Source organism: Hyperolius riggenbachi, chromosome 9 (assembly GCF_040937935.1).
Source record: "Hyperolius riggenbachi isolate aHypRig1 chromosome 9, aHypRig1.pri, whole genome shotgun sequence".
In the NCBI taxonomy this organism is placed as follows: Eukaryota; Metazoa; Chordata; class Amphibia; order Anura; family Hyperoliidae; genus Hyperolius; species Hyperolius riggenbachi.
The window spans coordinates 148,934,080-148,952,805 of record NC_090654.1 but is presented as its reverse complement, the minus strand read 5'-3'; the positions used below and the strand labels follow the sequence as shown (position 1 = coordinate 148,952,805).

At 48.4% G+C, this 18,726-nt stretch overlaps 1 protein-coding gene across 4 annotated transcripts in view; it reads left to right on the top strand.

The window, feature by feature from the left end:
• HSD17B7 (hydroxysteroid 17-beta dehydrogenase 7) overlaps positions 1-18,726 on the top strand; it is a 1,040,537-nt gene that overhangs the window by 604,819 nt on the left and 416,992 nt on the right. The window lies entirely within an intron of this gene.

The following is an 18,726-nucleotide window of genomic DNA, read 5'->3' as shown; positions in this document are numbered from 1 at the left end:
TTGATTATTGAATATCTACGAAGATCAATAACGTCTAATTAAAATCCACATTTTACTGTTTCCTGAGGACTTTGTTTTTTTAAATGAACATTTTTATACCCCTTTATAACAGTGGGGAATGCAGACATAATCAGGCAGAGGAGAGGGAGGAAATTACATCACGATTGGCTTAAAAATAGCCAAAGTTAAAATGGGAAATGCTAAGGATTTTCTCTTTTTCTACTGTAGAAAAATCACTAAAATCAAAACGTGGACAGTGCAATACATATGTTATATAAGTAGAGCAAGTATTTTATCTACTTATATATGCAAGTTTTTTTCTGAGATAGTATGGATGACAGCTCCTCTTGAACATCTACCATCAAGGAATTCTAAGAAACTGCTAAGATAGTGGACTTAATTTTTGTCTGATGCAAATTGTGTATATATATTTTAGCCCCTGTAGAGCGCTTCTACTAGGATAAATCTAATTTGTGTCAGAGTCTATACCCTCTGGTGGATGAGCGCCCCAGGAGGATAAAATTTATAGTCATCTGTGTATTTCTGCTTTTTTACATTTTTATAATTTTTTTACACTGTATTTTTACACAATATATCAAGTTAGTGTGAGGATTTATCAATGTCATGATATACCCACTCCAATCCTATCCTAACAGGTGGTAGCATATTTGCATATCCCATAATGTTTAAGAAAAAGTATGCTGGAAAAAAACTACCTTGCTTGAAAACCTGATCCTGCAATTATAGGACATGATACCTTAAATTGCCCTGTGGGAACATGATGTCGGGACTTGTAGTGTGTGTGCCGTTTTTATTTGTTGTGGATGGTGGCAGCATGTGCTGAATGGCTTACAGAGCTGGGTCATCCACAAGGCAAACCTTAGGCAGCTGCCTAGAGCCTGAAGAGAGTCTAGGGGCCTGGTGGATGCGCCACAGATTTTCTTGCCTGGAGTGACAAAAAGGCTAGGTACCTTCAATTAAAACATGCTTTCCACCAGCAATTTGGTGATAGGCTGGTACAGTTGATAGCCCATCCTATCCTTACCTGCAGAGGGTCCTGTGAAGCACCTGATTGGTGATCTATGCAAGGAACTGTTCTTGTTACAACTAGGGATGATCGGAATGAGCAAATTCCGTTCCGCCGGAATTGCGGAATTCCACCAGCGCTAAATTCCGTCGCCATCAAATTTCCGCGGAATTCCGCATTCCAGCGGAAAAATTTAAGTAATCGCAAATGAAACCTTGTTTATGCAAAATGGTAGCCCATGGGACCTAGTGGGTGTTCCCCCGGTTTTTTTTATTTTTTTTTTTTGTATGATTTTTTTGTGAAATTTTTTTTTTTTTTTTTTTTTGCAGTAGGAGGTGTCACTTAAGCCATGGGACCTAGCGGTGGTCCCATGGCGGTCATTTTGGTGCCGCAGGAGGTGTCTCTTAAGCCATGGGACCTAGTGGTGGTCCCATGTCGGTGGTTTTGGCGCCGCAGGAGGTGTCACTTACAGCCAATGGGACCTTGCGGTGGTCCCATGGCGGTCATTTTGGCGCTGCAGAAGGTGTCACGTAAGCTATGGGACCTGGTGGTGGTTCCATGGCAGTCATTTTGGCACCACAGGATGTGTCGTGTAAGCTATGGGACCTGGCGGTGATCCCATGGCGGTCGTTTTGGCGCTGAAGGAGGTGTCGCTTACGCCATGGGTCCTAGCGGTGGTCCCATGGCGGTCGTTTTGGCACCGCAGGAGGTGTCGCTTAAGCCATGGGACCTAGCGGTGGTTCCATGGCAGTGGTTTTGGCGCTGCAGGAGGTGTCGCTTATGCCATGGGACCTTGCGGTGGTCCCTTGGCGGTCATTTTGGTGCCACAGGAGGTGTCGCGTAAGCTATGGGACCTGGCGGTGATCCCATGGCGGTCGTTTTGGCACCGCAGGAGGTGTCGCTTACACCATGGGACCTAGTGGTGATCCCATGGCGGTCGTTTTGGCACCGCAGGAGGTGTTGCATAAGCTATGGGACCTGGCGGTGGTCCCATGGCAGTCGTTTTGGCACCGCAGGAGGTGTCGCTTAAGCCATGGGACCTAGCGGTGGTCCCATTGCGGTGGTTTTGGCGCTGCAGGAGGTGTCGCTTACGCCATGGGACCTTGTGGTGGTCCCATGGCAGTCATTTTGCTGCCGCAGGAGGTGTCGCGTAAGCTATGGGACCTGGCGGTGGTTCAGTGGCGGTGGTTTTTGCGCCGCAGGAGGTGTCGCGTAAGCTTTGGGACCTGGCGGTGGTTCCATGGTGGTGGTTTTTGCGCCGCAGGAGGTGTCGCGTAAGCTTTGGGACCTGGCGGTGGTCCCATGGCGGTGGTTTTTGCGCTGCAGGAGGTGTCGCGTAAGCTTTGGGACCTATACAAAATGGTTGGGATAGGTGAGATTGCTAGGGAGCTGGTTTGCTAATGTAGGATTGATTGGTTTTTGTTAACACTGTAATTGGTGCTGAAATAATTCCGATTTTCATGCAGAAATCAGTTTGGGTGGTTTTTGTAAGCCTCTGATTGGTGCAGAAATTCCTATTTTCATGAAGAAATCCTGTTGTTTTCACTTTAAACTTCTTCTAGGGGCTTCCTTGTGATTGGCTGACAAAACTGTGCATTCCGCCGGAATTGCGCATCAATCCGCGGAATTTCCACTATAGCGCTAAGGCAATTCCGTTCTGATGCGACGGAACGGAAACGCCAAATTCCGGCCGAAATCGCGGAAAAATTAATTCCGCGGTACGCGATGAGCATCCCTAGTTACAACCCAGATCCATGACCAACACCAAGAATGACTAAAGTTTGACTTGGTTGCATTATTCCTTTACCCTGTAATCTTGTGGAAACCCTGCCTACGTGCCCACATCCCTGCTGTAAATTGGTCTACAGGAGAAATCACATTTAACTCTGTCTATTATGGCAGTTGCTGCATTGAGAATTCCTCAACCGGAGGACCATTGCTTTGTACTTTCTCCTCAGCACAAGATCTCGTCCCAATCCAATATCAAACATTTCTAAACGTATTCGCAAAAAGGGTGTGGACCAACTTCCTCATCGTTCTTATGACTGTCCCACTGATCTGGTACCAGGAGCTCCAGTCCTGTTTGGACAAATGTTTCCCCTATCCGAGCCAAAACGGGAAGTTCCCAGGTTATACATAGAAGAAAACCTTAAGAAGGGGTTCATCAGACCATCCACTTCACCAGCTGGGGCCGGCCTATTCTTTGTAGACAAAAAGGATAAGACACTACGGCCTTGGCGGCCTTGTATTCTGCACAGGTGCTAGTATTCTACACTGGAGCCAAAACCGATGCCTCGGCATGAAACTCCTGCACACTCTGTACATTCTTTCTTTTTTTTTTTCAGTAGTCTTTTTGTTTTTTTGTTTTTTGTTTTATTTGTTAGTTTTAGTTATTTAGTATTCATTATTAATGAGGACCAAGCCGCATCTACCCTACGGCAGCGACCACTTATATCCTGGTCAGATGGGAGTGTATGCTGGATCTTGGGTGCCCCACACTGAGGATCCGAGCAGCCTGCCACTCATCGCCTCTGCCCGGACAACCAGAACAGCCTCCACCGGAAGCAGTAAGGAGCCACTGTACCGCAGCTTCGGTCGCCTGTCACCGCCATCCACCGGGGCTGGGTCTACCATTTGCCCACCATGTGGAGAGGCCCAGTCCTGGTCTTTGATCGCTGACAGCTCTTTGCCTCTTCCACAACGGTCAGTAAGCCTCCATCGCCACCAGCAGTGAGACGCCGATCTCCTCATTCTAGAGTCCCGAACCTCCAAGAGCAAAGCTCCAGCCACCCATGCGGTCACCACGTGGATGGAAATGGCATCTCCTTCCAGCTAGATGCCGGCAGTGATGGATCGGCCCCTGCTGCACCCGCTTCACCGCAACTTTCATCTAGCTCAAGCTCTCAGCCAGCCCCTCGCTGCGAACATAAGGACTCCTGCCCCCAGTCTCAGGGCTGCTCCTTTCTTCCTCCTGGCGGTCTCAGGCCTGCACAATCCCACTCGCCCTGCCTGCACTGTAACTGGGAAGCCTGCTGCTGCTTCACATGCTGCCCATGTAAGCCTGCTTCTCCCACTTGCTGCCCATGTGCTGCTGCCACTGCTCTGCTGTTCCCTGCACCCTCAATGTTACCGGAGGCTGCTGCAAAGGCCTGAACTTTTAACCTGCCAGTAAGTCATACTGCGGTGGGGGAGCATATGACTGACGACCGATATGACAGATCAGGGATGGTTCTGTAATTGGGGCATGTGGTCTGATCCTGCATGGGTGAAACTGCTTTGGGGCAAATGTCAATGCTGATCTGTTCTCCTGTATTGGGCCGTATAAACTGTGCTGATCTGCTATGCTGTACAGGGGTATGTGGACTTTGTTGATCTGTTCTCCTGTATTGGGGCGTATGGACTGTTAACCTGCCCCCAGTCATCCTCACATGGGTGATTCTGGATTGGGGTTCAGCTGATCTGGTTTAAATCTGGCCATGCCATCTGCCAGCAGCCAATGTCGCTCCATCATCACCCCCACCTCTTAACTTAACATCAGCTTCCATGGATCTGTTTCCCCGTACCACCCCCCACTCTCATGTTCACCAGCTCGCATCTCCTACAGTGGGAAGTGTACAGTTCTTCCTCCCCTGAGGGCGAGCGACTGTACGACTCCATCTGGAGCCATGCTCAACTAATCTCTGTTTCTGCTCCCAGGTCCCGTGTGGGTCAGGGGAGAAGGGGCTGTCACTCGGGTGCACTTGTGAGGCTAAAGAGGACAGGTCTAAGGCCAGCAATCCCCTTATTCTTTCTAGCAAACGTATACTCCCTCCCTAACAAGCTGGACGAATTACTCTTCCCCAGCAATAGATGGGAGCTCAGCGGGAACACTCTATTCCTCTGCTTCACATAGGCATGACTCCACAAGGATATCCCCGATGAGGCCCTACAAATCCCAGGCTTCTGCCTGATCCAAGCTGATCGTGACTCTCCTCTGTCTGGGAAAAAGAGGCGGCGGCATCTGCTTTTTCATCAGCTCTGCAAGTGCACCAATACATCAGTTCCAGCCAGGAAATGCTCCCCAGACCTTGAGCTCCTTCTAGTTAACTGCAGGCCAAGGGAGTTCTTCTTCTCCTATGTCCTGGTCGGAGTGTGTATCCCTCCAGATGCCAATGTCAAATCTGCTCTACTTGACCTGAGCGACTCCATTGCTCAGTGGGAGGCGTCTCTCCCAGACTCTTTGTTCATAGTTATGGGCAATTTCAATAGAGCTAACCTCGGCCAGGAGCTGCCACACTACCATCAGCATGTTAAATCAGATAGTAGCGCCAATCACAGATAAAGGTAGCCATACACTGGTCGATTTGCCATCAGATTCGACCAACAGATAGATCCCCCTCTGATCGAATCTGATCAGAGAGGGATCGTATGGCTACCTTTACTGCAAACAGATTGTGAACCGATTTCAGCCTGAAACCGTTCACAATCTGTTGTGGTGGTGGTGCTGCCGCTCCGCCCGCATACATTACCTGCTCCGCCGGCACGACTCACCCCGGTCACCGCTGCTCCGTCTCCGCTCTGGTCTCCGACCTTGGCATGCTTCACTTCTTCCTGCGCGGCAGGAAGTTTAAACAGTAGAGCGCCCTCTACTGTTTAAACTTCCTGCCAGGCAGGAGGAACTGAAGCATGCCGGAGACCTGCGCGGACACGGAGCAGCGGTGACCGGGGACAGTCGCGCCGGCGGAGCAGGTAATGCATTGCCGCTCTATTGCGTCGGTCGTCGGGTACTCGAACGCCGCTAGCGACTCGCTCCCTACCCGCGGGCGATCGACGGTAATTTTCCGCACGGAGCGATCGACGGGATTGGACGAAATGGATCGAAATTCGGCGTGTAGCGCGAATGATTGGCAGCAGATTCGATCCCAGTGATCGAATCTGCTGTCGAAACGCCGGCAAATCGGGCCAGTGTATGGCCAGCTTAAGAGATCTTTCCGATCTTTACCTTAAAAACAATATAAAGACAAACAGGGAGACACTCTCCTGGCAAGTATTTCCTTTGTGCAAATACACACTGACGTGAAGTAACTGCCACCATAGGGAGGGAGACAGCACCCCCGCCTTTTTTTCTTTCTGCTCACCCGCAGGGTTCTTTAAATATTGCCTTTTATAATCTCTGCAGCATAGCGGCACCTATTAAATAGCAAGATAGCTTCACCTAGTGTAAAACTGCTTTAATGCGGCGACCAACGGCCCCAGCTTAAAATCAAGAACATTAAAACTACTTGCGTCACAGCATGTAATAACATTCGCTTCTTACGGCTCTGGTAACCTTTCCCCCGTGTCCCGACCATCATTTGTCCACTTCCAATACAGCGTGCATAGCCCCAAACTCCTCACTACGCATTTCGTCACATGGGTGTGACTCATCAGGGGCTGGGGTACGCACGTTCCCTACTGCATTAAAGGGATACTGTAGGGGGGGTCGGGGGAAAATGAGTTGAAGTTACCTGGAGCTTCTAATGGCCCCCTGCAGACATCCTGTGCCCACGCAGCCACTCACTGATGCTCTGGCCCCGCCTCCGGTTCACTTCTGGAATTTCAGACTTTAAAGTCAGAAAACCACTGCGCCTGTGTTGCCGTGTCCTCGCTTCCCCTGATGTCACCAGGAGCACACGGTGCAGACACAGACCATACTGGGCCTGCGCAGTACACCCCTGGTGACATCAGCTGGAGTGAGGACACGGCAACGCAGGCGCAGTGGTTTTCTGGCTTTAAAGTCAGAAATTCCAGAAGTGAACCGGAGGCGGGGCCAGAGCATCAGTGAGTGGCTGCGTGGGCACAGGATGTCTGCAGGGGACCATTAGAAGCTCCGGGTAAGTTCAACTCATTTTCCACCAACCCCCCTACAGTATTCCTTTACTACAGTATTCCTTTGTGGTGGCTGGAAGGTGTAATGGTTAAGGGCTCTGCCTCTGACACAGGAGACCAGGGTTCAAATCTCTGCTCTGCCTGTTCAGTAAGCCAGCACCTATTCAGTAGGAGACCTTAGGCAAGTCTCCCTAACACTGCTACTGCCTATAGAGCGCGTCCTAGTGGCTGCAGCTCTGGCGCTTTGAGTCCGCCAGGAGAAAAGCACAATATAAATGTTATTTGTCTTGTCTTGTCTTGTCTATGAGAGTACCTGCCCCTTCACACCTGCTTCCGCGGCTAACCCCTGGGTGTAAGATGGCTAAGCTTTGGATGACGTGGGAGGTGGGCCAGCCCCGTTCACGTACAGACACTCAATTCCTTTTGCTTACATCTCTATAGAAAACAATTGCCTAAAATTATATATAAAATATTCCCCCGCTGCCCATATACTCCACTGCATATTAGGTTTGCAAACACTAGTGCACATGACAGACGGGGGCCTCGAGCACTGCCACCACCCGGGAGCCCCAAACCTGCATTCAACACACATGGGGGAGTGCAGGCGAGCCCTGGTTCTGCCACCACCAGGAACTCACCCCCACTACCCCTTCAACTTACCACACACAAAAGGAATGCTCACTCCCAGACAGCACTCTGCCACTTATAGAGTCTGCAAACTGCCAGTCAGCCGATGAGAAGGGCAAATAAATTACAGCTAGTCTGCAATACTCAATTAAGCAGAGGCTGAGCAATACAGCCATATGTAGGAGAGAGGGTTTAGCCGTACATAGTTAGACTATATGACCAGCAAGGGGGCACCTCGTGCAGGAAATTCCCTCTCATTCACCCCCCCAACTAAACTGCATAAGGAGCTGCAAATTAAGTTTAAACAAGCAAAAGGAATTGAGCAGGTGTATTTGAACGGGGCCAGCCCACCTCCCACATCATCCGAGGGTTACTCGAGGTGGGTACTCGCATACTTAATGCAGCAGGGAATGTGCGTACCCCAGCCCCTGATGAGTTACAGCCACGTGATGAAACGCGTAGGGAGGAGTTAGGGGTGACGCATGCTGTATTAAAAGGATGGACGGATGATGGCCAGGACACTGGAAGAGGTGAACGGAGCCGTAAGAAGCTAATGTTATTACATGCTGTGACGCAAGTATTTTTAATGTACATGTTTTAACCACTTGAGGACAGTAGGCTTTCACTCCCCTAGTGACCAGGCTATGTTTTACAATTTAGGCCACTGCAGCTTTAATGCCTCACTGCCCCCCCCCCCCTTTTTGCCCACCAACAGAGCTTTCTGTTGGTGTGATATAACAGAGGCGCCAAGTAGAGTAAAATTAGTTAAAATTGTTAAAAAGGGGTAAGTAGGTGGACTCACCTCCCTTCTGAAAAAATGGCCAGACAACGGGCAGGTTACTTCAAGTTTAAAGTAACATTTATTATGAGCTCCAAAAGTGCAACACGTTTCACGGGTAACAGTCCCGCTTCTTCAGGCAAACAATTTTTGGAGTGAGCTGGGGAAGGGAAACAAAAGAGAAAAGGGGAATGCCAGAGAAACGCTAGATACAAGCACGCGAAGATGCACCAAAACTACAAAAATGTCATGAAAGACTTACAAACAGCGGTAAGACTATGCATAAATCATAAATTGCATAATAACTTACATAATTACAGCAGAATCCATAACACATAAATAAAATGACTGTGCAATTGTAACAGATACATGGGGGTGCATCATAAAAACAAACCGGCAATAATATAGTCAGTGGGTATGAATGAGGGTGGTGTTATGCATATAGAATGGATTGAAGCATTATTTAAAATGCATATGTAAAGTGACGGTGCAATTGAAATGCATATATGAGGTAGCATGTAAAGTAGCATAGTGCTGCAGTTAACTCTAGGATTTTGTGTGCATAAAAGCCACTGATCTTAACCTCCCTGGCGTTCTATTAAAATCGCCAGGGAGGCTGCGGGAGGGTTTTTTTTAAATTAAAAAAAAACTATTTCATGCAGCCAACTGAAAGTTGGCTGCATGAAAGCCCACTAGAGGGCGCTCCGGAAGCGTACTTTCGATCGCCTCCGGCAATCGAAAGTAACAAGATAGGCCGCAATGAGCGGCCTATCTTGTTTCGCTTTCCTCGTCGCCATGGCGACGAGCGGAGTGACGTCATGGACGTCAGTCGACGTCCTGACGTCAGAGCCGCCCGATCCAGCCCCTAGCGCCGGCCGGAACTGTTTGTTCCGGCTGCACTGGGCTCGGGCGGCTGGGGGGACCCTCTTTCGCCGCTGCACGCGGCGGATCGCCGCGGAGCGGCGGCGATCGGGCAGCACACGCGGCTGGCAAAGTGCCGGCTGCGTGTGCTGCTTTTTTCAGAATCCAAATCGGCCCAGCAGGGCCTGAGCGGCGACCTCCGGCGGCATACCCCGAGCTCAGCTCGGGATTACCGCCAAGGAGGTTAATGAGTTGCATATAATATGGACAAGTGCAATGTAGTGTAGAATATACAAAACATAATGGTAGTATGCATCAAAATAAATGAATATACTAAAACAATCGTATACAGAGGTGTGAAAAACTATTTGCCCCCTTCCTGACTTCTTATTCTTTTGCATGTTTGTCACACTTAAATGTTTCTGCTCATCAAAAACCGTTAACTAGTAGTCAAAGATAACATAATTGAACACAAAATGCAGTTTTAAATGATGGTTTTAATTATTTAGTGAGGAAAAAAAACTCCAAATCTACATGGCCCTGTGTGAAAAAGTGATTGCCCCCCTTGTTTAAAAATAACTTAACTGTGGTTTATTACACCTGAGTTCAATTTCTGTAGTCACCCCCAGGCCTAATTACTGCCACACCTGTTTCAATCAAGAAATCACTTAAATGGGAGCTATCTGACACAGAGAAGTAGACCAAAAGCACCTCAAAAGCTAGACATCATGCCAAGATCCAAAGAAATTCAGGAACAAATGAGAACAAAAGTACTGTAATTGAGATCTATCAGTCTGGTAAAGGTTATAAAGCCATTTCTAAAGCTTTGGGACTCCAGCGAACCACAGTGAGAGCCATTATCCACAAATGGCAAAAACATGAAACAGTGATGAACCTTCCCAGGAGTGGCCGTCCGACCAAAATTACCCCAAGAGTGCAGAGAAAACTCATCCGAGAGGCCACCAAAGACCCCAGGACAACATCTAAAGAACTGCAGGCCTCACTTGCCTCAATTAAGGTCAGTGTTCACGACTCCACCATAAGAAAGAGACTGGGCAAAAACGGCCAGCATGGCAGATATCCAAGGCGCAAACCACTTTTAAGCAAAAAGAACAAAGGCTCGTCTCAATTTTGCTAAAAAACATTTCAATGATTGCCAAGACTTTTGGGAAAATACCTTGTGGACCGACGAGACAAAAGTTGAACTTTTTGGAAGGTGCGTGTCCCGTTACATCTGGCATAGAAGTAACACAGCATTTCAGCAAAAGAACATCATACCAACAGTAAAATATGGTGGTGGTAGTGTGATGGTCTGGGGTTGTTTTGCTGCTTCAGGACCTGGAAGGCTTGCTGTGATAGATGGAACCATGAATTCTACTGTCTACCAAAAAATCCTGAAGGAGAATGTCCGGCCATCTGTTTGTCAACTCAAGCTGAAGCGATCTTGGGTGCTGCAGCAGGACAATGACCCAAAACACACCAGCAAATCCACCTCTGAATGGCTGAAGAAAAACAAAATGAAGACTTTGGAGTGGCCTAGTCAAAGTCCTGACCTGAATCCTATTGAGATGGTGTGGCATGACCTTAAAAAGGCGGTTCATGCTAGAAAACCCTCAAATAAAGCTGAATTACAACAATTCTGCAAAGATGAGTGGGCCAAAATTCCCCCAGAGCGCTGTAAAAGACTCGTTGCAAGTTATCGCAAACGCTTGATTGCAGTTATTGCTGCTAAGGGTGGCCCAACCAGTTATTAGGTTCAGGGGGCAATTTCTTTTTCACACAGGGCCATGTAGGCTTGGAGTTTTTTTTTCTCACTAAATAATAAAAACCATCATTTAAAACTGCATTTTGTGTTCAATTATGTTATTTTTTACTAATAGGTAACGGTTTTTGATGAGCAGAAGCATTTAAAGGTGACAAACATGCAAAAGAATAAGAAATCAGGAAGGGGGCAAATAGTTTTTCACACCACTGTATGTACACTGGCGATGTGATGCACCGTTCTGACAAATTAGCTATCAGTGGAGGAGGTGAGGAGATGTATAAAAATGTGCTTATACAACAGCGGTAAGGCTTATGCATAAATCATAAATTGCATAGTAACTTACATAATAAATTACAGCAGAGTCCATAGCACATAAATAAAATGACTGTGCAATTGTAACAGGTACATGGGGGTGCATCATAAAACCGACAATAATATAGTCAGTGGGTATGAATGAGGGTGTTAAGCATATAGAATGGATTGAAGCATTATTCAAAATGCATATGTAAAGTGACAGTGCGATTGAAATGGTGTTATTCGAAATACATATGTGAGGTAGCATGTAAAGTAGCATAGCACTGCAGTTAAACTCTAGGATTTTGTGTGCATAAAAGCCACTGATCTTAATGAGTTGCATAATATGGACAAGTGCAATGTAGTATAGAATATACAAAACATAATCAGAATCAGAATTTATTTTTCGTCAAGCACGACTGGGTCGTGCCCGGAATTGGGCTTGCCACAAGCAGGGCATAGAAACAGTAAAAGACACACACCAGAGGATAGCAATACATCAAATCAAATACAATACGGTACAGTAATTAGATAACAACCATTTCCAAAAGAAGAGTACTTCAGTGCAGGCATGCTTAGAAAGATTATTCCATCTAGTAAAGCCAGCGGCCTAAGGAGGGGCCGCTCTTCCTTTGGTGGTAGGGGATGGGAGTGGGTCCAGAGAGTTCAGTAATTTGACAGCTGAGGGGAAGAAGCTGTTCCTGTGTCTTGAGGTCCTGGTGTAGATGGCCCGATACTTCTGGCCTGAACGGAGACGACAGAAAAAGCGGGAGCCTGGGTGCGAGGGATCATTTGCTATCCGCAAGGCTCTGGAGCGCAGTCTGGTGTTGTAGAGTAGGTCCAGTGGGGGAAGTGGTTTTCTGATGATCCTTTCCGCTGATCTGATGACTCTCTGTAGTTTGTGTCTGTCGCTGGCAGAGGAGCCAGCGTACCAGACAAGGATAGAAGAACAGATGACGGATTCGATGGTGGCTGAGTAGAAGCTCGTCAGAAGTTTCTGGTCCATGCCGAACTTCCTCAGTTGGCAGAGGAAGAATAGTCTCTGCTGGGCTTTCCTTTGGGTGCAGGTGGGGTTGGCCTTCCACCTCAGATCATTGGAGATAATTGTGCCCAGGAGACGAGCGCAGGGGACACGTGCGACTTCCGTGCCGTCAATGTGGATTGGGGGTGGTGTGGGTGCACGCTTCCTAAAGTCGATGATCATCTCAACGGTTTTTGCGGAATTGAGGACCAGCCCGTTCTCCTTGCACCAGTTGCAGATTATCTCAACCTGATGACGGTATGCCTGCTCATCGTTATTGGTGATGAGGCCCACAATGGTGGTATCATCTGCAAATTTGATAACTTTGACAGAGTTTTCAGTGGATCTGCAGTTGTTTGTGTACAGGGAGAACAGGACTGGTAACAGGACGCAGCCTTGTGGGGCCTGTGTTGGTGGTCCTTTGTTGGGAGAGGATGGTACCTAGCTTGACGACCTGAGATCTGTTTGTGAGGAAGTCAGTTATCCACAGGCGCAGGGTGGGGTGGACTTTGAGCTCAGCAAGGTTCTCCTGAAGTATTTGAGGGCTGATGGTGTTGAACGCTGAGCTAAAGTCAAGGAGGAGGATCCTGGCAAATGAGTTTGGTCTTTCCATGTGCTCATTGACTGTCTCCAGGCAGATGTTAATGGCGTCATCAGTGGACCTGTTTGCTCTGTACGCGAACTGGTGTGGGTCCAGCAGGGGCTCTGTGGAGACTTTTAGAAGAGGCATGACCATGCTTTCAAAAGCTTACATAATGACGGATGTGAGAGCCACAGGTCTGTAGTTGTTGAGGTCGGTTATTCCCTGTTTTTTGGGAACGGGGATGATGGTCGACCTCTTGTAGCATGCTGGGACTTTGCCTTCCTGGAGGGATCTGGTAAAGATGGAGGAGAGAATAGGAGCTAGCTGTTGAGCACAGATTTTTAGGCATGCTGGTGACACTCCGTCTGGGCCTGAGGCTTTCCTAGCATTTAGCCTTGACAGGTGGCGCAGGACGTCATCCTTGTTCACAGCCAAAGCGGGTGAGATTGGACATGGAGCAGGTATGGTGGAGGAGGGGGCAGGTGGCTTCGGGAGACCTGCAGATGCTGCTTGGTTCTCAAATCTGCAGTAGAAGTCACTGAGGTTCTTGGCAAGCTCAGTGCTAGGAGTTGCATGTTGAGGGGGGGGGGGCTTATAGTTGGTGACGGCCTTAAGCCCTTTCCAGACAGCTCGTGAGTCATTTGAGGAGAGGTTCTGTTCCAGCTTTTCCGCGTAGCTCTTTTTGGCAACTCTCAGTTCCCTGTTTAGGTTGTTTTTTGCCCTTCTATAGTCCTCTTGGTTACCAGCCCTGTGCGCAGCTTCTTTTTGACTCCGCAGGTGTCGTAGTTTTTGGGAGAACCATGGTTTGTCGTTTGGATAAAGCTTAAAGGATTTCATTGGTATACACTGGTCCTCGCAGAAGCTAATGTAAGATGATACATTGTCTGCCCACTCATCCAGATTTGGTGCCTTCAGGCTTGAAGTTGTAGCTTAGCCTTATTTGACAATACTTTGGTGGACTTAAGGACTGGTTTCGCTGTTTCCAGGCGCCTCTTGTAGGTCGGAATCAGGTGGATGAGGCAGTGATCAGATGAGCCTAGTGCTGCCCACGGAACAGCCTTGTATACGCCTTACAGGACCGTGTAGCAGTGATCGAGTGTGTTGGCGTTCCTAGTGGGGCAGGTAATATGCTGATGGAAGCGTGGTAGCTCTTGGTGGAGGTTGGCCATGTTGAAGTCCCCCATTATAATGAACAGCGAGTCTGGGAGGGACGTCTCCCACTGCGAGACTGTGTCGCTGAGAACACGCAGGGCAGTTTTGACCTCGGCATCTGGGGGAATATACACGCCAGCAAGAACATATAAAGAGAACTCCCTGGGTGAGTATTGTGGTCTGCAGTTCACAAGAAGAAGCTCGAGCTCCGGGGAGCATATTTTGGCAAGTATGGATATATTTGAGCACCAGGTGGAGCTGATGTAAAAAACAGATTCCGCCGCCTTTCTTTTTTCCAGAGAGGGTGCTGTCGCGGTCTGCTCGGATGAGGCCAAAACCTGGCAGATGGAGGACGCTATCGGGAATGACCTCGTGGAACCACGTTTCAGTAAAGCAAAAGACTGGTGTGTTGTTGCCAAGTTCTCTCTTATTGTTTAGGAGCTGTAGTTCGTCCAGCTTGTTGGGGAGGGAGCGGACATTAGCTTGGAGGACTGCGGGGATGGCTGACCGCAGACCTTTCCTCCTTAGCCTCATTCTGGCACCAGCCCGACATCCTCTTCTCCGCTGGCCACTGCTGGGCCCCCGCGCAGGGGCAGTGATTTCCTGGGCGTGGCTCCAGACAGAGTCATACAGGAGCCTGTTCTCTGGGAGCAGGTCTGCGCTTTGTTCCCATTCGAGGAGCTGCGACCTGGTGAAGGAGGTACGAGAAGGGAGGAGTGGTGTTGGAGGCATGGATATAAGTGCCTCCTCACCGTTCCGAGGGCATAAAGCTGTGATGTCGCTGCTGGTAGCGTGAACAACAGAACAGGAAGCAAACTATCACCTGACTTTGGAAACCGTGACAGTGCGATGTGGACCTGTGCCAAAACAGTCCATCACATACGCAGTGCAGAATAGTCCGTCACATACGCAGTGCAGAATAGTCCATTCACATGAGCAGTGCAATACAGTCCATTCACATGAGCAGTGCAAAACCAGTCCAACCCATGAGCAGTGCAAAAAACATTCCATCACATGAGCAGTGCAAAAACAGTCTATCACATGAGCAGTGCAAAAAACAATCCATCACATGAGCAGTGCAAATCAGTCCATCACATGAGCAGTGCAAAACAGTCCATCACATGAGCAGTGCAAAACAGTCCATCACATGAGCAGTGCAAAACAGTCCATCACATGAGCAGTGGAAAAAAGTCCATCCTATGAACAGTGTGAAAACAGTCCATCACATGAGCAGTGTGTAACAGTTCACCACATGAGCAATGCAGCACCGACCGGCACCTGAACAGTACGATAGAGTGCAATACAGGCCAGCATATAGCAATGCGGTGCGGTACAGTTCAGCACAGTCGGACATAAGGCTACAGAAGGCATACACATCTGTACTTTACCTATGGCCAGGGCCCAGAAGCAGTAAGCAGCCCCCCAGGTATGGTGCAGGCAGGAGCAGGTTAACAGGCAGGAGCATGGGTGATCAGTGGGTTGCACAAGGAGCCCAGCAGTAGGACTCTCACCTGATGGAGCGGTGGCTGCTGTGGTGGAGTGGCCTGAGCGGTGCTCAGCTGCCTGCCTCTGTGGGAGGTCTGGAACTTGTGGTGTTCGTAGCTAGGAGGCTGACGGCTGCTGGATGGACGCCGTGGGCCATCCGCCAGGGAGGATGCAGCAACGTGGGTGGCCACACCGGGCAACCAGAGATCCCTCAGTCAATCGATCTGTCTGCGGTGGCGGAGGAGAGCTGGTGGAGGGTGAGCTCACGCCAAAGATTTCCGTGGTGGGCTCAGCGGCAGTGAAGGGAGCATGTGGAGAGCACGTGGGCTGCGGCCGTTACCGGTCGGGGCAGTGCAGCGGCTGGAGAAACGGACCAGCAGACATTTGCCTCCCACTGCAATCCTCTGTGCCAGTGATGCTGCTTTTGGAAGATCCAAAGGAGGTGGATTCAGCCAGCGATCTATCCAACGGCTCCGGCGCTGGAGGAGTAGAGCAGGTCGCGGTCAATGGTGGAGGCCAGGGGCCTCGGGTGCCCACCGCCTGAAGCAGAGCCTTCACTGGGAGAACAGGCTGGAAAAGAGGCTGTGCTCAGTTGGGGACCGCATGCGATCCTCCACGTGGGAGTCCGAGGGACTGTGCAGCTCCTGGAGGTATGCTTGTGGGGCTGCTGGCTGCCGCTAAATTTATCACTAAACTGTTAGCTAGGCTAACTCTAAACTAAGCTAACTGAAAAAGAAAAAAAAAACTATGTAAAACCTAAAAGAAAAACGCAAAAAATAAGGAAGAAATACCAAATATAACAATATATAAAAGAAAAGTTGTGGGAGCCCTGCATTCCGTGGCAGCTAGTGCAGTGCCATGGTACTATGCATCAAAATAAATATACTAAAACCATTATATATGTTACAATAATACAATACAATAACATTTCTATAGCGCTTTTCTCCCATAGGACTCAAAGCGCTTAGGCTCTCTCAGATTCAGTAATTAGTAGGATGAAGTATTCACACAACAAAAGTTATATTTCTGCAAATTCCAGACTGAACAGGTGGGTTTTCAGTCTGGATTTAAACACGTCCAGGGATGGGGCTGTCCTGATCTGTTGAGGTAAGGAGTTCCAAAACGTAGGGGCAGCATGACAGAAGGCTCTGGGACCAAAAGTTTCCAAGTGGACTCTGGGTATGACTAGATTATTAGAACCTGTGGATCTGAGAATGCGGGGATTGCTACGCAGCTGTAACATATCTTTCATGTATCCAGGGCCTAGATTATTCAGGGATTTAAATGTCAGTAGGCCGATCTTGAAAAGGACCCTCCATTCTATAGGTAGCCAGTGAAGGGAATGCAGGACTGGCGTTATGTGGCAGTGACGGGGTTGGTTGGTTAGCAGTCTGGCAGCAGTATTCTGTATCAGCTGTAGGCGGTACAAGACCTTTTTTGGAAGGCCAGTGTAGAGAGCATTGCAGTAGTCCAGTCGGGATGTGATGAAGGCGTGGACTAAGGTTGGCAGATCTTCTGGGGGTATGAGGTGCTTAATTTTTGCAATGTTCTTCAGGTGAAAATAGGATGATTTCACCACAGCGGAGATTTGAGTTCTGAAGTTTAAATCCCCATCAATTAGAACTCCCAGGCTACGCACATGATCAGAGCTGCGTAGATCCGTGCCTCCTATTCCCAGTGGTGAAGACTGCAAGTTAAGTTGTTTTGTTATCCTGCTCTGTCCTCCAATCAGAAGGACTTCAGTTTTGTCTGCATTTAGTTTCAGCCAGTTGTCATTCATCCATTGCTGTAGTTCACGTAAGCAGGCGTTTATAGTTAGAGTTGGGTCTGTCACACCAGGCTTGAAGGAAAGTTATAGTTGGGTGTCGTCTGCATAGCCGTGGTATGTCAGGCCATGTTTTTGGATTAGTTTTCCCAACGGTAGCATGTAAATCGTGAAAAGCAGGGGAGAGAGGATTGAGCCCTGGGGCACCCCATACTTAAGTGTTACAGGGGTGGACAGAAAGGGCCCCATAGACACTTTGTGGGTTCTGCCACTCAAGAAGGATTGGAACCACTGAAGTACTATGCCATCAATGCCGCAGTATTCCTGTAGCCTGTTTATCAAGATGTCATGGTCAACTGTGTCAAAGGCTGCAGAAAGGTCTAGCAGTATGAGGATCGAGCACTCTCCTCTGTCTCTTGCCATGAGCAGTTGGTTGCATATTTGGATGAGGGCAGTTTCAGTGCTGTGGTGTTTCCTGAAGCCAGACTGGAATGGGTCATAACTGTTATTTTGTAGGATTCTGGCTTCTAGCTGGAGGTATACAGCTTTTTCAATTAGCTTGCCCAGAAAGGGGAGGTTAGAGACAGGTCTGTAGCTGGTCATTGCATCTGGGTCCAGGGAGGGTTTTTTGAGGAGAGGCCTGATGATTGCTTTCTTCAGTAAAGCAGGAAATATCCCTGATTGTAAGGAACAGTTAACAATTTTGAGGAATACCGGTACGAACAGGTCGGGGCAGTTCAACATGAACTGTGTTGGGCCAGGATCCAGGTCACAGGTAGTTAGGCGGACGTGAAGGAGGATGCTTGATGTGACTTCTTCATCAATTTCTTTGAAGTTTGACCAAGGTGTTACGTTGTCTCTGCTAATGGTCTTCGGCGCTATATTAGACTCAGATGCTGTAAGTTGGATGGCGGATCTTATAGCGGAGACTTTGTCTGTGAAGAAATGGGCAAATTGGTCACAGAGGTCCTTTGAAGACTCGATATTACGTTTTTGACATGCCGGGTTGCAGAGTTTTTCCACTGTGCGGAACAGTTGGGCTGGTTTGTTAACTGCATTTGCAATCTCTTGTGATAGAAAGGATGATTTTTTTTCCGTAATTACCTTTTGGTAGCTCTTCAAGTGGAAGATTAAGGCATGTTTGTCTTCTGGGGACTGAGATTTGCGCCACAGCCTCTCAAGTTTTCGGCCTTGTCTTTTCAGCTCTTTTATAGCGTTATCAAACCACTGTGCATGATGGTGTGGAGTAAGATATTTGGTGCGCAGAGGAGCAATGGTCTCAAAGGTGGAGGACACACATTTGTTGTATTTAAACACCAGAGTATCAGGGTGCAAGCTGGAGTCGGTCAATTCATCAAAGCTAAGGTTATCTCGGATATGTTGAGGTGTTAGCCCTTTTAAGCTGCGATATTTTATTTGATTCTTGACTTGGTGTTTGACGGCTGGTATTGAGAGGGAGAAGTGGATAGTGTAATGGTCTGACCAGGCAACAGGATTAATTTCCACATTGGCTATTGACAG